Source organism: Sus scrofa, chromosome 14 (assembly GCF_054392235.1).
Source record: "Sus scrofa isolate SSC_HxYL_T2T_F1_AM1 chromosome 14, Sscrofa_HxYL_maternal_Yorkshire_Landrace_v2.0, whole genome shotgun sequence".
In the NCBI taxonomy this organism is placed as follows: domain Eukaryota; kingdom Metazoa; phylum Chordata; class Mammalia; order Artiodactyla; family Suidae; genus Sus; species Sus scrofa.
Genome location: NC_139396.1, coordinates 122,084,840 through 122,108,591, shown reverse-complemented (window position 1 = coordinate 122,108,591; position 23,752 = coordinate 122,084,840). Strand labels below are relative to the sequence as shown.

Sequence of the window (23,752 nt, the reverse complement as noted above, 5' to 3'; positions counted from 1 at the left end):
TTTGAATGGGTGTGTAACGTGATCATATCATAGTTATGATCATGACGACTCCACAGTTGTCTGAGGCATTTTAATGACTACCCCTTGCTGGGAGTGGAGGAGAAATTAAAAGGGCCAAAGAATCAATTAGAAGGAAAAGAATTTCTTCATTATCTTTTTGAAGTTTCTACTTGCCTGGAAAGAGGAAGTAAGGTATTTTTGTACTTACATAGGAAGTATGGATAGAGGAAATACTAGTGGTCTAACAAATATTCAAAGATGAGGTAAGCAAAAATGACTCTTGACAAGAAACTCATTCTACGATAATAAAATCAAAGGAGTTCATTTCTGCGGGAAAGCAAAATCCGTAAGACTTAGAAATGACGATTAAATTCCTTGTCTATATGTATGAATTTCATTCCTCTCAGTTTAGAGAAATCTACTTAAATATTTGAATATTTTGAAAATTACATCTTATTTTCTCACTAATCCAATATAAAATTAGTGATAACATAAAATGGGGACATAATAAGAGTAATAATGATGATAACCAGTACTTTATTATTACTAAACTTTGTTGATAACACTTAGAAATGTACAGGGTCATTAAAGGGTATATGTAAGGTCTTAAGAAGACCACTGGGACTGGGGGTTTGGGATGAAAATGTTCTAAAATTAGGTTGTGATGATGGCTGTAAAACAATAAATACAGTAAAATTCATTGAATTATTTTTAAAAAATCACTGGCTTGTTTATACTTTCTCTCCTAGGTCTCCACAAATATGTTTCTATGGACAGCCTGGCATAAGCACTGTGATACAAATAATAATGAATATTTATAGATTACATATTACCACTAATGGTCTACCAGCCTGATTTACGTAAATATATCTCATGTTTTTCCTACAATTTGACCCTATACGGCTTCCGTATCACAGGTACTGAAATTATTCCTCTCCTGAAATATCTGAGGCTTTATTATCATTTCTGCAATTTTCAACCCCCAGGAATTTTCCCCCTAAGTTTCCAGTACTCTGTAAGTACTCTCCTAGCAGACCCATCCCCATTAGTTCACCAGTCGTGACCACAGAGGACCAAACCTCCATAGCAAAGCAGCCTTTTCTTTTTTTTCTTTTTAGGGCCACACCCATGGCATATGGAGGTTTCCAGGCTAAAGGTCTAATTGGAGCTACAGCTGCCGGCCTGTGCCACAGCAACGTGGGATCTGAGCCACATCTGCAACCTATACCACAGCTCACTGCAACACCGGATCCTTAACCCTCTGAGCGAGGCCAGGGATCAATCCCGAAATCTCATGGTTCTTGGTTGGATTATTTCCACCGTGCCATGACGGGAACTCCATAGTAAAGCAGTCTTCATACAAGTACCTCTACCAAAGGAGAGAGAAAGAGAGAAAAGAAATGTTATCATTGATTCTAATCCTTAATCCTCATGATGTACATGTGAGAGGAAAAAGCAGGGTTGTAGTTCTGGATATAAAATTAAATGGGTTAACTTTTAAATAACCATTGGTTAATATATCCAACACTTTTGCTGCATTTAATACTTTCTTGGTACTCCATTCTTCTCCCTGGAGCACAGCCTTAAGCATTTCTTGAGTCAGATACAAGTGGTGTTAGTTTATAGGAAATACTTAATCTGAGTCACTTTTTGCTTCCCTATACACCTATTCCCCACGGCCTTACCCTGAAAGGGGAGGTACTTATCTGTGTATAATGAGATCATAAATTCCTTGAGAGGCTATTTAGCATGGAGGCTAAAAGCACCATTTCTGCAGCCAGACTGTCTGCTTTCAAATATTGCTCTGCCACTTAACAGTGTAAGATCTTTGGCAAGTTACTTAATCTCTGTGTATCCCAGTGTCCTCATCTGTAAAATGGGGATAATAATAGTATCTACCTCACAGTGTTATGAGGATTGGGTGAGAATATATATATAGTAACCTCTATAGAAGTGCTCACTGCTGCCACCTCTGACACTTTACGTATTATTTGACACATGGTAAGCTTTCAGTAAATACCAAATGAACAATGAATAGCTATCCACAAGTGCAAAATGGGAGACCGTAAGAAAGTAAGGATTCCCCTGGTCTTTCAAGATGTCCCCAGTAAACAGCCATTTTGTGTCTTTCATTGTTGTAATCTTATGTCATACCAATATTTCTGTTACGAGTTTAAACAAGATGCATTTACCTCTGAGTCACTCTGGAGTCAAAGTATGGTAATGAAATGGTCCAATCACATTGACCTGCCACATTCTTAAGTCATGTGTCCAACATTATGACATGAGCAAAAATGCACACAATCCTTTTTCTACCCTTTCAAGATTCTCTGTGGGGGCCAGTTTCAGGAAGTGTCACCTCCTCCATGGACTAGACAGCTTCCTGAATAATACATCCTACAAACTAGAAGGATGATAGTCCCACCTGAACCATACAAAGAGCAAACTAGCACGGGCTTCCCAAGAACCAGCCTCATTCACAGCTGTCAGAAGGTATAGTATCCCTAGACTCTCTAGTTTAAGCCCTATCAACTCCTAACTATATCTCAGTCTTTGTTTTAGTGTAGCTAGTCCTACTTCCCACTAAAGTTTCTTGGAGGTTAAAAAATAATTCTTGTGGGCCCAGCACAGTGGGTCCAGCATTGTGGCAGCTATTGTGTAGGTAGCAGCTGTGGCTCAGAACTTCCATATGCCATGGGTGTGGCCAAAAAAGGAAAAAAAAAAATTCCTGTGTAGATCTTTGGACTTCACACAACGCCTAGCAGTTCCCTCCTATCCCCGCATATCAGATTGACACTCAGCTAAGTACTTATAAAGTCAACAACTAAAAGACTACACATCGTTTCAAATATATACTTAAACATACAACTATAACTTATCAGTTGGATACAACATAATCCTTAGATAATAATATCATCCATATATTACATTTTGTTACCATGTCCTATTATATAAAACTTTTTTCTATACTTTGGTGTGGGATATTATCTGGAGAGACCTTAATCACTATTTTCATCTTTTGTTTCCCAAAGGGAAAAGCAACAGAGCAAATGTCAGACTTAGTTAATATTCTGTGCCCTGAAGGGGGAATAAAAGGCCTTTCTAATTATAAAACAAACACAGTAATGTACCTTTTCCTCAGATGCAGCATAAATAACCAAAGTTCCCCAGAATGTGGACTCCTAATTTTATTTTAGCTTTTCTTTCAAACAAGTGTCACTGAAATGATCATTTTTAACATTTCCTTTTTAACTGCCTCTAAGTTGGAGTGGCCAAATCACAGCTGAGGTTGTATTTCACAAATTATCCTTACCACCTCAGGAATAAAGTAATGGTTTAATAAAACTTTAGTGTGGGTTGAAAAACTATAGTATTCTTATTCTAGAATAAGTAAGTGATTTTCAAGTGACCGAAGCAGAGTTAAGCTATGTCTTCTGGCCAACAGTACCAGAGCTAAAGCATGGTGCTGGGGAGAAGGGCAATATGGAAAGGAAGAACAGGAATGGGAATGGAGCAAGAATACAAGGAAAGGATGGGGATATAGGTAGATAAAGTAAAGGCGATTCCCTCAAGGGTCAGCTGCTTCTTTAAATACTGCTCTAATGATTAATCAAGTTCATAGATGGAAAAAAAAATTGTGAAGAAGGGAAAAAGAAAAGGGAACAGATGAGACGGAAAAGACTTGTGGGGGACAAAAAGAAAAGAAAGAATCCATCTGGTGGATAGCAATAGAGCACACCATGAAATTGCCTTAGGTACCAAAGCTTACTGATCTATGCTAGACCCTTCAGCCCACTTGAGACAACAGCTTAGTTCTAGCCTAGTTCCACTCCAATTATGAGGACTTATCTTTCATTTTTGATAGTTAAGAATTATTAGTTTTGTTTTTCTTATATGAATTTATTTAAAACTACTATCTCTAAAAGATAAGCAAACTCCTTTATCATCCTTCTACTCAACTGCATATATTTATTCAGCACTACTCTCATTTCTTATATTTTCCCTTGCCATAAGGGAAAGAAATGAACTTTGGGCTTCTAACCATATGTCTTTGAAGTAAGCGTCTCAAAGACATAAAAATTAGCCCAAACAGGACCTAGGTCACAAATCCTTGTAATTATCTACAGTAAAATATTAAGCAAATTTAGTCAAGGAGACCAGGGAACAAACAATCAAGCAGTATATTAATCCCAAACATAGCCACATCAAAACGATCGAAAAATATATTAATGATAAAAAATTAACTGGATCTCTAAAGCTATCAGTCTGATTTTGGGAGAGGCCCTCTAGTTCTGGCTTAAAGAGCAGGAAAAGCGGAGTTCCTGTTGTGGCTTAATGGAAACGAATCTGACTAGCATCCATAAGAACACAGTTTTAATTCCTGGCCTCACTCAGTAGGTTAAGGATCCAGTGTTGCTGTGAGCTGTGGTGTAGGTCACACATGCAGGTTGCATCTCACTTTGCTGTGGGCTGTGGCATAGGCCGATGGCTACAGCTCCATTTCGACTTCTGGCCTGGGAACCTCCATATGCCTCGGGTGCAGCCCTAAAATTCAAAAAAAAAAAAAAAACCCCAACAAAAACAAAACAAAACAAAACAAAAAAACCCACAAACACACCAAAAAAAAAAAAAAAAAAAAAAAAGGGCAGGAAAAGAATTTCCTAATGCTCAGAAAAATTAGGAGAAATCCTCCATTTTTTTCCTTCTTTAGATCTCTGTTCTCTAGTGCCCCAGGGCCCAGGAAATTCTGCCAGTGTAGCAGCAGCAATGTCAGTGAGGGCCCATAGGTACTAACCTTTCTGAGAGAGGGAAACCTTCCTCTACGGAGAAGCTGTGGTCTCAGGAGAATGGGCAGAATGCCAGTTGCTTTTTTTCCCCTGCTCTATTTACTGATTGGCCCTGGACACAGCACAGTCCCAGAGAGTATGCAGCAGAGTAGGATCACTACAGCACTAGCTTTCTGGCTGTAGGGCTAAAAGAAGTCTAGGAAACTAGAAAGTACCAGAGATCATGGAGAGGAAGGAGCTCAGAAAAGTAGCACAGTTGACTGTAAACACCTAGGTTCATCCTCAAGTTACACAAGGGTGGATCTGATCCTAAATATTTTTGAGACTGAACTGAAAGATATACCACGGCACATGTCCCAGACTGGTCACTGAGTGTGGCACATAAAGGAGATAAATCTAAATAGTACCACAAATATTTTGAAAACAAAATTGACATTGAAATTACAACCCACAGAAGGTTGGTTAAAATTTGTGGCATGACTACAACCAGCTGTATGACCTGCTAAAACAAAAAATATCAATATTCTCCATAGGATTTAAACAAAACCCAGAGTCTTTGTAAGATTTTAAATGTGTGGGATGCAGTTAAAAATCATTCAGCATACAAAAAAAAAAAAAAAAGAAAGAAAGAAAAAGAAAGAAAATATAAGCTCTGATGGAAAAAGACAATTCAGGGGACAATGCTGAGATAGCACAGATGCTAAAATTAGCTAATGAAGGCTTGAAAACAGTTATTACAAGAGCATACCAGGAAGTAAAAGAAAATACTCCTGAAAGAAATACAACAAAATGGAAGATATGAAGAACTAAACTAAAATTTTAGAACTAAAATAAAGAACTCATTGGGAATTCCCGTTGTGGCATAGCAGAAACAAATTTGACTAGGAACCATGAGGTTGCAGGTTCAATCCCTGGCCTTGCTCAGTGGGTTAAGGTTCCGGGGTTGCCATGAACTGTGGTGTAGGTCGCAGATGCGGCTGGGATCCTTCACTGCAGTGGCTGTGGTGTGGGTCAGTACCTGTAGCTCTGATTCAACCCTAGCCTGTGAACTCATTGGATGGGCTCAATCACTGAATGGAGATGAGAGAAAAGAATCAGTGAATTTGAAGATAACAGAAATTACTCAATCTGAACAATGAGAAAAAAACACTAGGTGAGAAAAAAAAAAATGAACAGCACCTCAGACACTAGTGGGACAAAACCCAAAGATCTAATGTTCATCACTGGAGGTGTTGGAAACCATTGAAACTGCTGAATGATGCAGTAAACAAATTTGGTGCACATGCAAAAGCACAACCACTGAGACAGCTTTATCATTAACTGCACCTGATTTTGCTCATTAACCTACGTCACCTTCCCTAATAAAAGGCATGTGGGCTAAAACCTAGGCTCCTTTGTTCTGCGGAATGGTTACTTTTCTAAACATAGGTGTCTTCTGTGATTTATTCTGCCACACTGTCCCTCTTCCAGGATTTCCCGTTGCCCTGCATCGCTGGACATGGCATGGAGGTCCAGAAGAAAAGGAGAAAAAAACACAATGCAGTAAAAAAAAAAAAAAAAAAACTTTTAAAAAATGAGGTCCATTCTTTCTGATCACCAGGAAGTTATCCCACTATGCTAGCAGCATTTATTTCATAAACCTATCTTTCTTTTAAAAATACAAAAACTTTTTAAAAATTAAAAATAACTGAAAAGTTCCTAAATTTGAAAATCATAAACTTACAAATTAAAGAAGGTCAGTGAATCCCAGAACAGGATAAATCCAAAGAAATCTATGCCTAAAATACATCACAATCAAACTGCCAAAAATTGAAGACAAAAAAAAATCTTGAAAGCAGCTAGAAAAAAGTGACCCATGACTTACAGGGAACAACACTTTAAATGATTGCAGATTTCTTATCAGAAACCATGGAGAGTAGAATTAGGTGCAACAGCTTAAGGTGCGAGGGGGAAAAAATCACCCCTGTCAACCCAGAATTTTAAATCTAGCAAAAACTGCTTCATGAATGAGGTTCAAATAAACACATTCTCGGGGAAGGAAAACAAGAGAATTCACTGTCAGCAGACCTGCCCTAAAGAATTATTAAAGGAAGGTCTTTAGACAGAAGAGAAATCATACCAGAAGGGAACTTGGAACATGAGGAAGAGAAATCGTAAATCTCTAGGTAAATATAATAGACTGTTCCTGAGCCTCAAAATATATTTCATATTTGAAAGCAAAAATAATACTGTCTACTGGGGTTTTCAATGTATGCAAATGCAATACATAAGACAACAACAACATAAAGAGAGCATACAGGGATCTAAATGATGCAAAGAATCCTATATCTACTTGAAGTGGTAAAATGTATTGATTCTGGAGTTCCTTAGTGGCTCAGTGAGTTAAGGATCCAGCATTGTTACTACTGTGGTTTGGGTCACTGCTGCGAAGTGGGTTCAATACCTAGCCCTGGAACTTCCTCATGCTGTAGGTGCAGCCAAAAATATATATTGATACCAAGGTAATTGTGGATAATTAAATATTTGTATTTCAATCACAAGAGCAATTATTACATTTCTTTTACAAAGACATGCAGTCAAACGTACAATAGATTAAATTGAATACAACTCACGCCTGAACAACGTGAGTTTAACTGCCCTCATAGGCAGATTTTTATAATGGTAAATACTGTAGTACTACATGATCTGCAAATGTGGAACTGCAGATACAGAGGAACAGGTTATGGAGGAACTGTATATACTGAGGGCCAACTATAAGTTACATTTGGATTTGTCAACTGCATGAGGGCCAGCACTCCTATCCTCTATGTTGTTCAGAGGTCAACTATACTAAAAAATGTTTAACTACCTCAGGGAGTTCCCTGGTGGTCTAGTGGTTAGGATTTGGTGCTTTCACCACCACAGCCCGGGTTTGGAACTGAAATCCCACAAAAAAATAAAAAGGAAAAAAATAAAGCTGACTACCTCAAAAGAAGGCAGGAAAAGGAAAACAGACAAATGAAAGGAAAAAAAAAAAAGAAAACAAATAAAACGGTAGACCTGGAGTTCCCGTCGTGGCACAGTGGTTAACGAATTTGACTAGGAACCATGAGGTTGCGGGTTCGGTCCCTGGCCTTGCTCAGTGGGTTAACGATCCGGCGTTGCCGTGAGCTGTGGTGTAGGTTGCAGACGCGGCTCGGATCCCGCGTTGCTGTGGCTCTGGCGTAGGCCGGTGGCTACAGCTCCGATTCGACCCCTAGCCTGGGAACCTCCATATGCCGCGGGAGCTGCCCAAGAAATAGCAAAAAGACAAAAAACAAACAAACAAAAAAGAACGGTAGACCTATATCCAAATATATCAATGATTACATTAAATGGAAATGGTCTAAATATACCAATTAAACACACAGGTTATCGGCAGAATGGATACGAAGAACACAACCCAAATCTATACAAAGAATACGACCCAGTTATGTACTGTCTACAAAAAAATTCAAATATATTGATATAGGTATGTTAAAAATAAAAGGATGAAGGAACATATGCCATGTGAACACTAATTAAAACAAAGTGGGAGTCATCTTGGGAGTGCTGGGAAACTGGCTCAATCCTTGGCCAGCACAGGGGTTAAGGAGAAGGTGTTGCTACAGCTGTGGCATAGGTCACAAACTGGGGCTCGGATCTGATCCCCACCCCCCGGGAACTCCATTTGCCACAGAGCAGCCAAAAGAAAAAGGGGAAAAAAAAAAAAAGAAAAAACAAAGTGGGAGTAGCTATATTAATATCTAAATAAAGTAGATTTCAGAGAAGAGAAAATTATCAGAGATTAATGAGGATATCACAAAAGTCATGAATTAAAAACGGATAGGTCTGAAAGGAGAAACAGACAAACCCACAATTACTTTCGGAAACGTCAACAATCCTCTCTCAGCTATAGACAGAATTTGGAAACAGAAAATCTGCAAGGATAGAAAAGAAACAAAAAAACCCCATCAACCCAAGTGGACCCAACAAATGTTTATAGATTAGTCCACTCAGCAATAGCAGAGTACATATTGTTTTAAATGTACATGGCACATTCACCAAGTCAGACAATATCTAGATCATAACACCAGCCTAAAAGGAAAATGTGAAAGAATTGAAATTATTAAAAGTATGCTCTCTAATCATAATGGAATTAAATTAGAATTAAATAACATAAAATAACATCTCCAAACATTTGTAACAAAACATTTCTAAATAACCCTTGGGTCAAAGAAGAAGTCAAAAGGGAAATGTAAAAACATTTTGAGTAAAATGAAAACGAAAGTAAAACATATCAAAAATTGTGGGACTCAGCTAATTTTTTTTTTTTTTTCAAGGGCTGTAGGTGTAGCATATGGAAGTTCCCAGGCTAGGGGTTAAACCAGAGCTGCAGCTGCTGGCCTATGCCATAGCCACAGCAATGCCAGATCGAGACACGTCTGTGACCTACACCACAGCTCACAGCAATGCTGGATCCTTAACTCACTGAGCAAGGCCAAGGATCAAACTCGCATCTTCATGGACACTAGGCGGGTTCACTTCCATTGAGCCATGATAGGAACTCTGGGATTCAGCTAAATTGAAAAGGGAAATTTATAGTATGAAATGGTTATATGAAAAAAGAAGGCCTCAAAACATTGATCTTTAAAAGAGTTTTTAAAAAAGCAAATAAAGCCAAATGAAGCAGAAGGAAGGAAATTAAAAAGCTAAGAACAGAAATAAATAGAATTGAACACAAAATTAATACAGAAAAATCTATGAAATAAAAGTTCTTTGAGATCAATAAAATCAAAAACACAAATTATAAATATCAGGAATAAAAAAGGATCTCACTATAGACCCTACAGATATTAAGAGGATAAGTGAATACTATGAACAACTCTATATGCATAAATAAAATATGGCATCCAAGGTGACACAGGCTAATTCTTTGAGATGAAATACCAAAACTCATCAAAAAGAAAATGGATAACCTGAAGAATCCTGTAACTATAAAGAAATTGAATTCATAGCTAAGAGGCCTTCAAAATTTTTTTCCTGACCTAAATGTAAGATTCTATTAAACACTTAAAGATGAAATGACTCTACACAAACTCTTCTAAAAAACAGAAAAGGATGAAAGACTTCCCAACTCATTTTTATAAAACCAGCATTATTCTGATACCAAAGCCAGACAAAGATAGTATGAGATTAAAAAACAAAAAACAAAAAACTATAGGTTAATAGCTTTCATTAACACTGATGCAAAAATCAAACAAAATCTTAGCAAACTGAGCCCCATATTTTCTTAAATTATACACGACCAAGTGTGGCTTATCCTGAGAAAGCAAGACTGCTTGAATATTTGAAAAATCAGTCAATGTAATCTACTATATTAATAGACTAAAGGAGAAAAATTACATAATCATATCAACTGATTCAGAAATAGCATTTGAAAAACTTCAACATACATCCAAGAGAAAAAAAAATTCTCAGCTAAGACAGAAGTTACTACAAAAAGCCAACTGCATGTATAAAAATCCAACATCTAATATCACACTTAATAACATTAAGTGAATGACTAAATGTTTTCTCCCTAAGATCAGAAACAAAGAGGTCCTCTCTCACTGTTGTGATCTGACATTATACTAGAATTCTTAGTCAATATAAGGCAGGAATAAGAGATAAAGGCATACAGATTGGAAAGGAAGAAATTAAAATGTTCCTATTTGCAGATGACATAACTGACACCAAAAGAAGTGAAAAAACATACCCAAAACTCCTAGAACTGAATTAAGTAAGATTACTAATTAAGTAAGATCATATAAGGTAAAAACACAAAAATAATCTTATATCTATATACCAGCAATGAACAACTAAAGCTGATATTTTAAAAGCAATACCATTCATGATAGCTCCAAAAATATTGAAATACCTAGGAATACCTTTAACAATTTTAACAAAATATTGATAGAACAGTACCTATATGCTAAAAACTACCAAATACAAATGAAAGAAATTAAAAACAACCTAAATAAATGGAAAGACATACTGTGTTTAGGGACAGGAAGACTCAACTTCCCAATCTGATGTATAGATTTAACTCAGTTTCATTAACTCTCCCAGAAGAATTTTTGTAGATAGAGACAAGCTGATTCTAAAATTAACATGGTGGAATTCCCTGGTGGTGTAGCAGGTTAAGGTCACTTTTTTTTTTTCTTTTTGGTCTTTTTAGGGCTGTACTCACGGCATATGGAGGTTCCCAGGCTAGAAGTCGAATTAGAGCTGTAGCCGCCGGCCAATACAAGTTTGAAGAAATATCAAATAACAATATGATAACATCAACTTCTAGTGAGAACACAGAACAAATGGAATGCTCATACATTCTCATGGAAATCCAAAATGGTATAGCCATTGTGGAAAACAGTTTGACAATCTCTTATAAAGTTATAAAGTTAAATATATTCTTACCATATGACCTAGCAATTCCACCCCTGGGTATTTACTCTAGGAATATAAAAACTTCTGTTCACACCAAAACCTACACACAAATGTTTATAGCAGCTCTATTCACATCTACCAAAAACTGGAAACAATTTAAATGTCCTTCAATGAATGAATGGAAAACTGTGGTGTCTCTACAATGTAGTACTACTCAACAATAAAAATGAATTAACTACTGACAAAGGCAACATCTCAGATGAATCTCAAAGGCATGTGAGTAAAAAGCCAGTCTCAAAAAGTTATATACTGTGTATCAATTTACATATGAGATTCTCATAAAGATAAAATACAAAGATTAGACTTCAGAACTAATCTTCCTGACTGCCAGGAGTTGAGGAGGTAACTACAAAGGGGTAACACAAGGGAGTTTCTTAGGATAATGGAACTATTTTATGCCTTGCAGCGGTGGTTATGTGAGTTTATTGTATTAAATTCATAGAAGAATACACACATGCATGTACACACACTCAATTTTACTGTATGTTAATTAAAAAATAAAACTATAACATGATGTATTGCTACATCTTAACATCTAAAAGCAGTTTTTTTAAAATCAGAGTAAGTACATATGAGAAGAATAAAATTCAGAGGCATTTATCAATTGCTTCTCAACTATATAGTTGAGATTTAAAATGAGTTATTAGATGCCTGGTCCTGCTTAGAATGGTACTAGATATTGTTTCTAATCAATGTTTTTGTATTCTCATAAATCAAATCCACAGCATTCAAAAGGTATACTCTAATAGTGCTATAAAGTTTAGTGGTTGTGAGTCCTGCAGTGTTAATTCATCATGTTTTTCTTGCTTTTAAGGAGCCCTAACAGTCCATGTAACAGAATTTTTAAAAATTTTGACAAATTTGGTAACACAGCATAGTAAGTATGAACACAGGTTCAAGAACTAGACATCCTGGTTCAAACCCTACCTCTGCCACTTACTAGCTATCTGACCTGGATAAGTTACTTGATCTCTCTGTGCCTCAGTTTCTTTACCCGAAGATAATAATTATACTTACCACATAGGGTAATTATAAGTGAGAATTAAGAGTTAATATATGAAAACCACTTAGAATAGTGCCTGGCACATATTAAAGACTACATCGGTATTTGTGAAATAAAATGCACTAGGGTCTTATCCATTTGTCAGCTTCGTAACCTCACAGGCATGCCACATTATATACGATTAAATACTTAAATTATATTTGCATGATTCAAATGGAATTGTACCAGTTTATTAATTAACATGATAAAAATTTAATTGGAAGTTTCTGCACTTAAGTCTCTCCCTCAAAATTGTAACAGGTACAACACACAGGACTCAAGCTTTGATGACAGCCCTAGTACAGAAGACGAACATGCTTGAATTCACAGCAAATTCAATAGGTATCAAAAGGGTGGGTTTTCCGACAAGTATCCATGAGGATATGGGTTCGATCCCTGGCTTTGCTCAGTGGGTTAAGGATCTGGAATTGCCATGAGCTGTGGTGTAGGTTGCAGATGTGGCTCGGATCTGGTGGTGTTGTGGTTGTGGCTGTAGCTGTGGCGGCAGCTGCAGCTCCAATTCGACCCCTATCCTGGGAACTTCCACATGCCCCAGTTGTGGCAATAAAAAAAGAAAAGAAAAAATAGGTGGGTTTTAGGAAAAGGAAGCTAGTTGGATTTTAAATTGTGTTGATAAATCTCTAATATCCACACAGGTCACACCACTCTTAAAGCATATATTCCATTCTAGATTAGATGCTTAATTGATTTACACACTTAATGTGTGCAGCCCTGCTGGCAAAAATGAGAACCACAGGTAAAATTTGTAGGGGAAACAATTTAGGCTCAGTAAAAAGAGGAACTAATGCTAAAGAATTCTCCAAACATAAGAATGGGCTACCTGAATAGTTAGTGAATTCCATGTCACTGGGAATGTTCAAATAAGCACAATGACTGGTTGGTGGGACATTTATGATCAGAACAAAAACAACAATCATTTAATAATGCTTATTATGTCTCTTCCAGGTCCTTTACATACATTATCTTCAATTCTTCTACCAACTCTATAATGTAGCCACTATCTCTATTTTATAGGTGAAGAAACCAAGTTAAATAAATTACCCTGAACACATAGCTACTAAGTGGCAAAGCTGTGATTTAATCAAAGTCCTATAATTGCATAGCACATACTCTTTCTACAATTCCACACTGCCTTTGGCTGAAGATTCAATGAAATTAATATTCCTTTCAATCCTGAGAGAGTGTGATTCCTTGAAATTATACCTTTCTAGATATATGTCTAGATCTTCTCTAACTATTTCCATAACATTGGAATAGGTGACTTTATCAAGATAAAATGTCTTACCTGTGTTAATGTTGATTTGCTACTTCTGTGAGAGAGAGAAGTCCCAAACTAACATCCTTCCCAGTATATCAATAGATAATGAAATTAACAATAAATTGGACTATGCAGAATAGGTGTGGGGTTTCTTACTCCTGAATTTGCTTCCTAGAGAATTCCTTCCTCTTAAAAAAAAAAAAAAAAAAAAAGGAGGTAAGATATTTTTTTCCCTTAATAAAAGTACAAATGAAAACACAGGTATATATAAATCTATGTCCTTATCTCTCCACTTTTCCTCTTTGGCTAACTCTCAATTAAAACATGATTCATGAGACTCAATGCGACTATTTTCAGTATTTGCAGAGGAATCTCTCACCAACTGGGGGTGGTGATGGTTATGTTCCAGAAAAGTGCCATGTAGATAAAACCTTCACTGGTAAGTTCAAGGATAGGGAATTTACAAGAGAATGGAACAATAAAATTGGTTAGAAAGCAGAAAAGAATCTTTTCTCTCAGTTGTTCATGAGCTTGTATTCTGAAGGCCATGGTCTTTTGTGGAAGATGGAGTTTATATTAATCACACTTCTTTTTTCAAAGTTCTTGATACAGTCCTTACCGTACCGATATTTGCTGCTTTCTCACTGGTATCATTTTTGCAAGCTTGGCAATGTTATTCTTAACCATTTGGTCTTTCCACAAAAGAAGGGCATGGTTTTTCTAGGCCCGGCCTCCTACTGTTATTCTCCACTCATCGTATATAGAGAGGATGGAGAATAGCAGACCTCCTCTCTCTTCACCATCTGACCTTAAGACCAGAGTAGGAGTGGAGATAAGGGTAGGGATAACTGTTATTAAATTCTTTGGTTACAAGGAACTAAGCTCAACCACAGATACCATACATACATAGAGATCACAGATTTTTAAATGTAGGTGTACAAATAGAAAACCATATTGTGAAAAAATTATGACAAAATGGTAACCGACGAGGGATTACTACACAAATCTTCCTAAAAATCTTTGTAACTTCTGAATACGTTTAAGTATACTCCTAAACGTAGGGTTCAAATTTAGCAATCATTTGTTGGATTCTAAAGGGAGAGAAATTTAAACAAAACTTCTCCCACTCTCAGGTCAGAATGAATCACAGCCTCACAGAATTATGAAGTTGGCAGAACTATTTTAATTTCAGAGGAGGAAACTCAGAAAGGCTACTTAACCAGACACTGTCATAATTTTGAACTTCTCCAATACCATACTCAATAATCTACATCTTGCATTCTTCAAAAATATTTTGAAACAAGATGTGTTTGTTCTTCACCTACTTGATACTCTGAACTTGGAAACACTTTACTGTGTTGGGCTCAGAAACAGAATTTGGTGATGATCATTAAAATGAAGTGTCAGAGACCCCACCTTACTATGGAGTGAGGTGGAAATGTCCCCTTGCAGAGATTTTTTAGTTGTCTTCTTTTTTGGGCCTGTGAATGTGAGTTCATGTGCTGAAGATCCTTATGATTTTCTCAACTGAGGACAACATGACAATAAACTATGGCAAGCCAGTTTATCCAACAAAACTAGGATTGGATGATGAACGGATTGGCGTGTGGAAGGAAGAACACTGTCTAGTCAGAGGTTCAAGAATTTCTAGACAGAATGCTAATGCTGCTTTCAGCTGGTTAAGAATTATTAGCATCTCTTTGGCTTTTTGCAAAAACACTGCAGGGGAGTAAAACACTGTTGGGGAGTCAACCCCTTTGTCTCTTTCCTTTACTATCCCTTTTTCTGATCCCTTGTTTACTTGACAACTCAGAAGATAGAAAGAAATGGGTGTAGGGCATGGCTCTGACTCTAGGCCTTATTTGGGCTTTCAAAGCTGTCAGAATGGTTCTGGCATTTAAATTTAATAGGCAGCAGGCTAGAAAGGAGAAAGGTTTGTGAAACTCTACCAGGTATACTATTTTAAAGTTAAATGAGACTTAGCACTGCCAACTTCGTATATTTGATTTGTTGCCTATACATCTCTAACTCAAGTTACAGGCTTTGCTTTTTTTTTTTTTTTTTCCTTATCCCTTTATTTTGTTCTTCTGGTTCCAGCAACACTGACAATAAACAGGTGGGGAGGGCAAATTTAATATTAGCTTGCTACTGCACTGCTGTTGAGTGTCTCTAGGATGAAAGAAGAAGGTCTAGTAGATATTTCATTCCTAAAGATCTAAAATTAGCAAGTTCAGCCCTCACATTTGGAAGCCAGGCACTCAGTCTTTAAACAGGATATATCATTTCTTTTGCTTCATAAAACTTGCTCAACTTTAGGAGTATTTATATGAGTTGCACAGGGTAAAATCTTAAAAACATGTTATGCTCAAATGAATTAAATTTTAAATGAAGAATAGTAGCTCTGATGTTATGACAGTTCTCAAGGGTAATAAAAAGGCTCTAGTTTGTAGATAAATGATAAGACATGCAAAGAGTTGACCTCTAAAATCTCAAACGTGGTTCAACGTCTCACTTTCATCCACGGAACTAATTTCTTCTATGCAAAACTCACTCAGCAATCTAAGTAAGGAAGTTTCCCTAAACAAACAATGACTGGGGATTAAAAAACAGCCTATACCGGAAGTTCACTTTGTGGCTCAGTGGTTAACAAACCCGGCTAGGATCCATGAGGATGCAGGTTCGATCCCTGGCCTCACTCAGTGGGTTAAAGATCCAGCATTGCTGTGAGCTGTGTAGGTCGCAGACGCAGCTTGGATCCAGCATTGCTGTGGCTGTGGTGCAGGCCAGCAGCTGTAGCTCTGATTCGACCCCTAGCCTGGGAACTTCCATATGCTGTGAGTGCTGCCCTAAAAATTAAAAATAAAAATAAAAATAGCCTAAACCTCTAGCTTAAAATAATCAATAGCTCTATGAAGACTTGCATTTTCATAAGATGTTTGAGTCTTCAGAACTCCATGAAAGCAAGAACTGTAAGCTCAATAATAAGCTATTATTAGATAGATGGGAACAACACCAAATATTAATGATGGTCTTCAGTGAACTGAGAAATACCAGATAGTTGTTTTCACAGATTGATCAATATTTTAAATTTAATTGTCTGGGTGTCATAAGGATGGAATCTTACAGGTTTTACGTAACTATCCCAAATGGTTCACAGAAAATTAATCATCAAGAATCACCCAGAGGTGTGTATTAAAACTAAATATGGAGTTTCCGTAGTGGCACAGTGGTTAACGAATCCGACTAGGAACCATGAGGTTGCGGGTTCGGTCCCTGGCCTTGCTCAGTGGGTTAACGATCCGGCGTTGCCATGAGCTGTGGTGTAGGTCGCAGACGCGAATCAGATCCCGCGTTGCTGTGGCTCTGGAGTAGGCCGGTGGCTACAGCTCCGATTGGACCCCTAGCCTGGGAACCTCCATATGCCGCAGGAGCGGCCCAAGAAATGGCAAAAAGACAAAAAACAAAAACAAAACCAAAAAAAAACCTAAATATGAGACACTAAGAGGTTAAAGAGACAGCGGCATGGCCTTTTCACAAGGCAGAAAAGATAAACATTCCCAGATAAGCTGCCATGGTTGACAACCTGAAAAGCGAAGCCCTCATGCAAACACTAAGGAGATATGAAGGAATTTTTGTCCTTTCAGACTTCTGGAAATGAGAGAATATCACTTAACAGTATAATGAAAATATTATCTGAGGTATTAAAATGGCGTGTTTATTGAGCACTTACTAAGTAACAGGCATAGAGATCAGCACTTTCCTTGCACTGTGTCATTTAATTCTCAGTGCAACTCTACAGTGTGCATACTGTCATTGACCCTATATTAAAGATGAGGAACTTGAGGCTTTGAGAACTTAATAACTTGCCCAAAGTCACAGTGCTAGTACATAACAGATCTCACATCTAAAGCTAAGTCTGTTGGGCTGCGGTGTCCATGTTCTTAAATCCTATGGGGATTTCCTGTTGTGGCTCAGTAGTAACGAACTCGACTAGCATCTATGAAGATATGAGTTCAATTCCTGGCCTCAATCAGTGGGGTAAGGATCCAGCACTGCCATGAGCTGTGCTATAGGCAGCAGACACACTCAGATCCTGTTGCTGTACCTGTAATGTAGGCCTATAGCTGCAGCTCTGATTCAACCCCTAGTCTAGGAACTCCATATGACACGGTGCAGCCCTAAAACGCAAAAAACAAACAAAGAAACAAACAAACAAAAACAAAAAACCATGGATACCAAGACTCACCTTGATGGGACTGGTCTCTGGTAGACACATCAGGAATGGAGCTGTCACGACAGGACAATCATATAATCATGGTCAGTAAAACGGCGTGATTACACATATCCTTATCTTTGGATCATTTGCCTGTACTTCCTCTTTTCCCCTCCCTGGTGACTTTATTTTTGTCTTTTTTTAAGGCGGTACCTGCAGCATATGGAGGTTCCCAGGGTAGGAATCAAATCTGAGCTGTAGCCATCAGCCTATGCCACAGCCACAGCAATGCCAGATCTGAGCCGCATCTGCGACCTACACCACAGCTCACAGAAATGCTGGATCTTTAACCCACTGAGCAAGGCCAGGGATTGGACCTGTGTCCTCAAGGATACTAGTCAGATTTGTTTCCACTGAGCCAAAACAGGAACTCTGTCCCTGGTGACTTTAGATCTATCAGAATGGTGCTTGGAAAGCCAATTAGATAGGTCAGATTGAGGGTAAAAATCAATTAAAACATTGGTTAGACCCTTCACTGTCCTAGGCATCCTCCTTACTTGAGAAGTTCACATCTGATCGGAGAATACAGAGATTTAACCCCGCTTATAATTCTGTGAGATGAGTACTATGGCAGTGCTGTGGACACAAATTTCTGTCCTTAGAAAATAAAAGATCTTGAATTCTTCTTGTCCAGTTTAGTTTCACTTATGCTTCAAGGTTACAAGTTATTCTGGCTAACAGAGAAGTGGGGGTGGGGGAGGTTTTATGCAATCTTAATTTTTAAAATGTTATGCACAAGCTTAAAAAAAAGTATTATTTTTCCAAATACTTTCAAGGGCATTTTCCTAGAATCAGGTAAATGAGAGCAAGCAAATGACCTACTTACAGCAAAAAATGCTCCAGGTTATAAAGGATGGGAAGCCAAGTGTATCCTGGAAACCACAGCATCTGGTCTTGTTTTATGCTTCATCTATCAATCTGCTTTTACAGGAATTGAGAATTAATGTTTCAACTACTGATTCTTCTATTTTGGCTGATAAGTTTATATCTTTGTTATTCTTACTCAAACCCTCCCGTCTCCTCTCCCATTTAAAAAATCATATGGAAGGCATTTATGAAGGTCCCAAGCAAATCCTAGGGAGCTTACTCTTTCATTTATGCCTTAAAAACTTTTGCTAATGAGGCTACTGTAAGGTTAAACAGCTTCCCAAGCAATTCCCCATTTTGATCAATCCTGACTTTCCACAGACAGTATCACGTGAATGGTATACTGTCAGCACTGTAGTAAAGCTACATAAAAAATAGTGAAGATTTAAAATAAATATCTAAGTTCTAGAAAGTGTTTCTTGGTAGCATAAACTATAAAAAATGTACAATTGGCAGCAGCACTTGAGAAAAGGATTATGTAGCAATGTAAGATTGTGGATTAGTGCTATCCTGATAATATGAGAAAATTACGTATCACTCATTTATATTTATACTTATTTAAAATTATGTGCAAAGTTTAAAAACATAAAAGCATGAAAAGTAGATTTACAACAATATGTTCTTTGAACTTTGCTGTTGCATCTTTTGGCTTTTTGGGCTTTTTATAGACCAAAGCTATCAATTCATCTTTCTATTCCTTCCAATCTGTTGAAATTTTAATTTTCCTTTTTTTTTTGCCTTTATTCCATCTTATTCTTTCTAATTTTAGTCTTTCTCAGTGCTTTCATGACTTAACGATACAGCTTCATATTCTCGCTTTCCTTTCCTTTCTCCACCCATTCTATTTAACTTTTCAAAATAATAATTAGGATCCTTCTTTTCCAATGAAATATTTTTAAAAGAACCAAGGTTACCAAGTAACTCTTGTACTAACATATTTACCGCTATATAATTTTGTCTATTTGCTGAAGTTCTGCTCTTTTTTTTTTAATTAAACTGTAGTTTATTTACCATGTTGTGCCAATTTCTACAGCACAGCAAAGTGAGCCAGTCATACATATATACACATTTTTTTTTACTCATATTATCTTTCATCATGTTCCACACAAAAGATCGGATATAGTTCCCTGCGCTATGCAGTAGGACCTTGTTGTTTATGCATTCTAAATGTAATAGTTTGCATCTATTAACCCTAGTTCCAGTCCATCCCACTCCTTGTCCCTCCCCCTTGACAATCACAAGTGTGTTCTCCACATATGTGAGTCTGTTTCTGTCCTGTAGATAGGTTCATTTGTGCCACATTTTAGATTCCACATATTAGTGATACACTATGGTATTTGTCTTTCTCTTTCTGACTTACTTTATTTTACTTACTTTATTTATGACAATTTCTAGTTGCATCCATGTTGCTGCAAATGGCATTATTTCATTCTCTTTTATGGCTGAGTAGTATTCCATTGGGTACATGTACCACATCTTTTTAATCCATTCACCCGTCAATGGACATTTGTTTCCATGTCTTGGCTACTGTGAATAGCACTGCTTTGAACATACGGGTACAGGTAAGTTCTGCTCTTTCTCAATCACTGTAAAGTGAATCAAATGAGCAGTGAATAGACTCAGGTTTTACTATGTCTTATTATCCCCAGATTTCAGATTTTTTTTTTCCCAAAGACATTTTATTCTGAATTTGTCATGAGGCTTCCTTGCCTTGATTTCTTGATATTTCCCAGTTTGTTTAATGGTTAGGTGACCAATAGGCTTTTGGGACTGGGGCAGTAGAGATTTTTACAAAAATACATCTAAAATTATCACTGACTATGGCAGCATTTGTCAAAGTGTGGTCCCAAACTACCTACATCCAAATCATCTCAGATGTTTATTCAAAATGCAAATTTTTGGCCAAAACTTAGAGCAGTTAAATGGGAGCCCCTAAGGCTGGGCCTTGGGAATCTGCATTTTGCCAAACTGTCCAAGTGAAGAGACTCACAGTGAAATTCTAGAATTCATAATCTCAGGAATCCCTTCCTCTTCAAAGACCCAGTGCATTAATTGACTTTGGCTGCAAAACAAACTAACCACATCTCCATCCAACTAACAAAAACAAAGCAAAATTCAGTTCCAAGTGGAGGAAACTGCTATTAACTGTCCTAAGAATCATTAAGACACAAACAAAAACTTTCTATGATAAATATAATAACTTTAAAATATCTTGATTCCGATAATTACATAGGGAAGGCTCAGAAGGTCTATAAATAAATCTGTTGTTACAATTTCCTGATTAATATTACACATAATGAATTATTTATTGAGCCCCTACTGTGGGCCAAATATGGTGTTTTGTGCTGCCAGGGATTATATAAAGCTATCCTAGGATGAAAAGCATATGTTCACTCAGCTCTATTCTGGAAGAATCTACTTGATTTAGTGATTGCTGGAAATGAATGTGCATACTATATGAGAAGGCAGTAATTTGATGTCTTATGGCCCAGACATAGGAAGCTTCCTAAGGATTTGCTAAATGAAAATTAGGTCCAAAAAGTAAAGGTGTGGGTACTCGGTTTATAACCAAACCACTAGAACAGGAATGAGCAGCAACATTTATTTGGGGACATGTAGACTATTTATGGTCACTCTTGATTACTTTATCCAACAATTTCCTTTCCTGAGCAATCATACCCCAAGAATTAAGCAGACGAATTGAATCTAGATGTAACCATATTGAGAGCTTTGCCTGATTCTAGAATTCATTTAGCATGTCCTTAGCAGGGTGATGAACTCCACATGGCTTGCCCAAGACTTTCCCTGTATTAGCATTTAAAGTCCTACATCCTAAAAACCTCCTTAACGTCAGAAAAACTGGATAGGTTGGTGACCCTGATCCTTAGAGTAAGGCAGGTGAGCTTCTTAATCAGTTGACCCAGTTTTACTCAGTGGGTGATGTAAATCCATTACCATCTTGAATTTCTTAGCTCATTTTCCTCACCCAGTGGGTATGATTATCCTAGTGGGCCATAAAATCTAAAGTTCAATAACTCTACCTTTTAGCTCTGTTAAGGCTTGTTCCCATGAGCATCCCAAGCAATGACTCAGATTGAGGATAATCCCAGAGACTCAGTGGAGAGTCTCTTCCAAGACCGTTGAACACATGGCCTGTATTTTTTTTGTAAGTATTATCCTGGCCTTATAATCATGTGCTGTTCTCCAAGTTTTATCTTCCTCTCTAAATAATCGGTCTGGTACTCTCAAACTAGCTTCCTATCAATTTTTTGGGGGAATTTTTTTTTAATGCTTGTAGACACACAAATATGGACCAAAAGGCATGGATGTAAAACATGAACCACTTATGGTATTAGATTCCATTCTGATTATCAGTTAATCCAAACACAGTTTTTAAACATTCATGCATTCCTGTCATTTCATCCTCACCCTTTAATGTCTTAAGATTTTTTCACTTCATGGTCTTACCTCTTTTACCCAGATTTTAAAATTTAACTGGTATTAAATTATTATTTCAAAGAGGAATATAAAAGTATAGGATTTGAATCAGATCCAGGTCTCAGTTTTGAAGATCTGATTTTTTTCTTCTTCTTTTTTTTCCTGGCCATGCTCCTCACATGCAGGAGTTCCAGGCAGGGATCAAACCCTAGACACAGCAGTGAACCTGAGCCATAGCAGTGACAATGCCAAATTTTTAACTGCTAGGCTGCCAGGGAGCTCCTTGGGTAACTTTTTGCCACTTGTGAGGTGCATGAACTTAGGCAAGTTTCTCTCTTTAAGCTTTACCATTTGCTCACCTATAAATAATAAATAAAAAGTGACTATTCTATTTTATTTATTCATTACTTTTTTTCCTTCTTTTTTCAGCCTCACCCTCAGCAATGGAAGTTCCCAGGCCAGGTACTGAATCCCAGAAGCAGCTGTCACCTATGCCACAGCTACGGCAACCTGGGATCCTTAACCCACTGCGCCACAGTGTAGCTCCATAATGGTTATTTTAGATGATCCGGTGTTTTGAGGAACTTAGGTTAAGGATGTACAAAGAAGCATATTGGCTGACACGCAGTACACATTCAGCAAACTGTAGCTATTATCCTCACTATAGTATCACCCCCTTGTAACAAGGGTAGCATTCACTGAATTCAACAATCGGGCTGCAGAATTTTAGCCTTGAAGGACGCTGCCTAAGGCAGAGAGGCACAAACTGTCTTCCTGGGGAGGGTGGTAAAAGGAACCGTCTCTTTGCTTCATAGTCTCACCGCCATCTGAAGGAAGTGATGCTTCTTATATCTGGGGGCAGTGTCCAATGTCGTCTCACCCCCCCCCCCCCCTTGCAGTCTGTGTTCAAGAGGCGCTGGCTTTCAGATACGGTCCCTGGGGACCTCTTGTGCCATGTCTCTCACTCTAGAAAGGGGAAGAGGTAAAAGAAAAAGGGAAGTCACCGCAATGCAAAACCTGTTACCAGATGCTCTATTTTGTCCCGACTACCAGCCCTGTCTGGGTGGGCTGCAGAGAAGTTTCGCAGAAAGATTTTCAGGCGCCACCGCAGGTGTTTGCGCAGACGTGGGGAGGAGGGTGAGCTCACCCTAAAAACTGAAAGACAGATGGTAAGGGGTAGGGGGTTGGGCTTGCGCGTCAGCGCTTTGGCTAACAAACGGAATAGCAGCCAGAGGGTTTGCACCCAGGGTAGGGATGTAGGGAGTGAAGGGCGGAAGTAAGGTTCCCGCAGAAGTCAACTTTTTTTTGCGGGGGGAACAGAGCACTTCTTTGCACGTTCATGAAGCCTCCCGGATTTGCCAGAGTTGCAACTGGAGCCCTAGAATACGGTAGGTGACAACCACTTGCCTCAATTCCATCCCTAAGACTCAGCAGCAAAACTCAGGCAGCTCACCCCAGCGTACAGGACACTCGACCTAACTCCAACGGAATTCCCCACTGCTACTGAAATCCGGAAACGCGCCCCCTCCAGGCCATCGGCCGCGGGTGGCGCATGCTCGGTGCGAGGGGGCGGGCCGCGGCTG

The 23,752-nt window shown here is 37.9% G+C and overlaps 1 protein-coding gene and 1 long non-coding RNA gene across 9 annotated transcripts in view; one reads left to right on the top strand and one right to left on the bottom strand.

The window, feature by feature from the left end:
* Positions 1–517: 517 nt before the first annotated feature.
* LOC102162281 (uncharacterized) lies at positions 518–23,751 on the bottom strand. Of its 8 annotated transcripts, none has more exons than XR_014827649.1 (6): positions 23,623–23,751; positions 22,605–23,135; positions 20,106–20,317; positions 18,691–18,782; positions 17,838–17,878; positions 518–1,369 (listed from the first exon to the last, which is right to left on the bottom strand). It is a non-coding gene; the product is annotated as an uncharacterized LOC102162281 (long non-coding RNA). The 8 variants fall into 8 exon arrangements; XR_014827648.1 differs by lacking the exon at positions 22,605–23,135 and adding an exon at positions 13,619–13,779 and having other exon boundaries at positions 18,691–18,785; positions 23,577–23,719; XR_014827646.1 differs by lacking the exon at positions 518–1,369 and adding an exon at positions 10,977–13,779 and having other exon boundaries at positions 18,691–18,785; positions 22,991–23,135; positions 23,623–23,721.
* The window catches only part of ATAD1 (ATPase family AAA domain containing 1), a 71,218-nt gene continuing 70,564 nt past the window's right edge, over positions 23,099–23,752 (top strand). The window contains exon 1 of the mRNA XM_005671257.4: positions 23,099–23,557. The gene's annotated coding sequence lies outside the window, so the exon portion shown is untranslated. The remainder of the gene's footprint in view (positions 23,558–23,752) is intronic.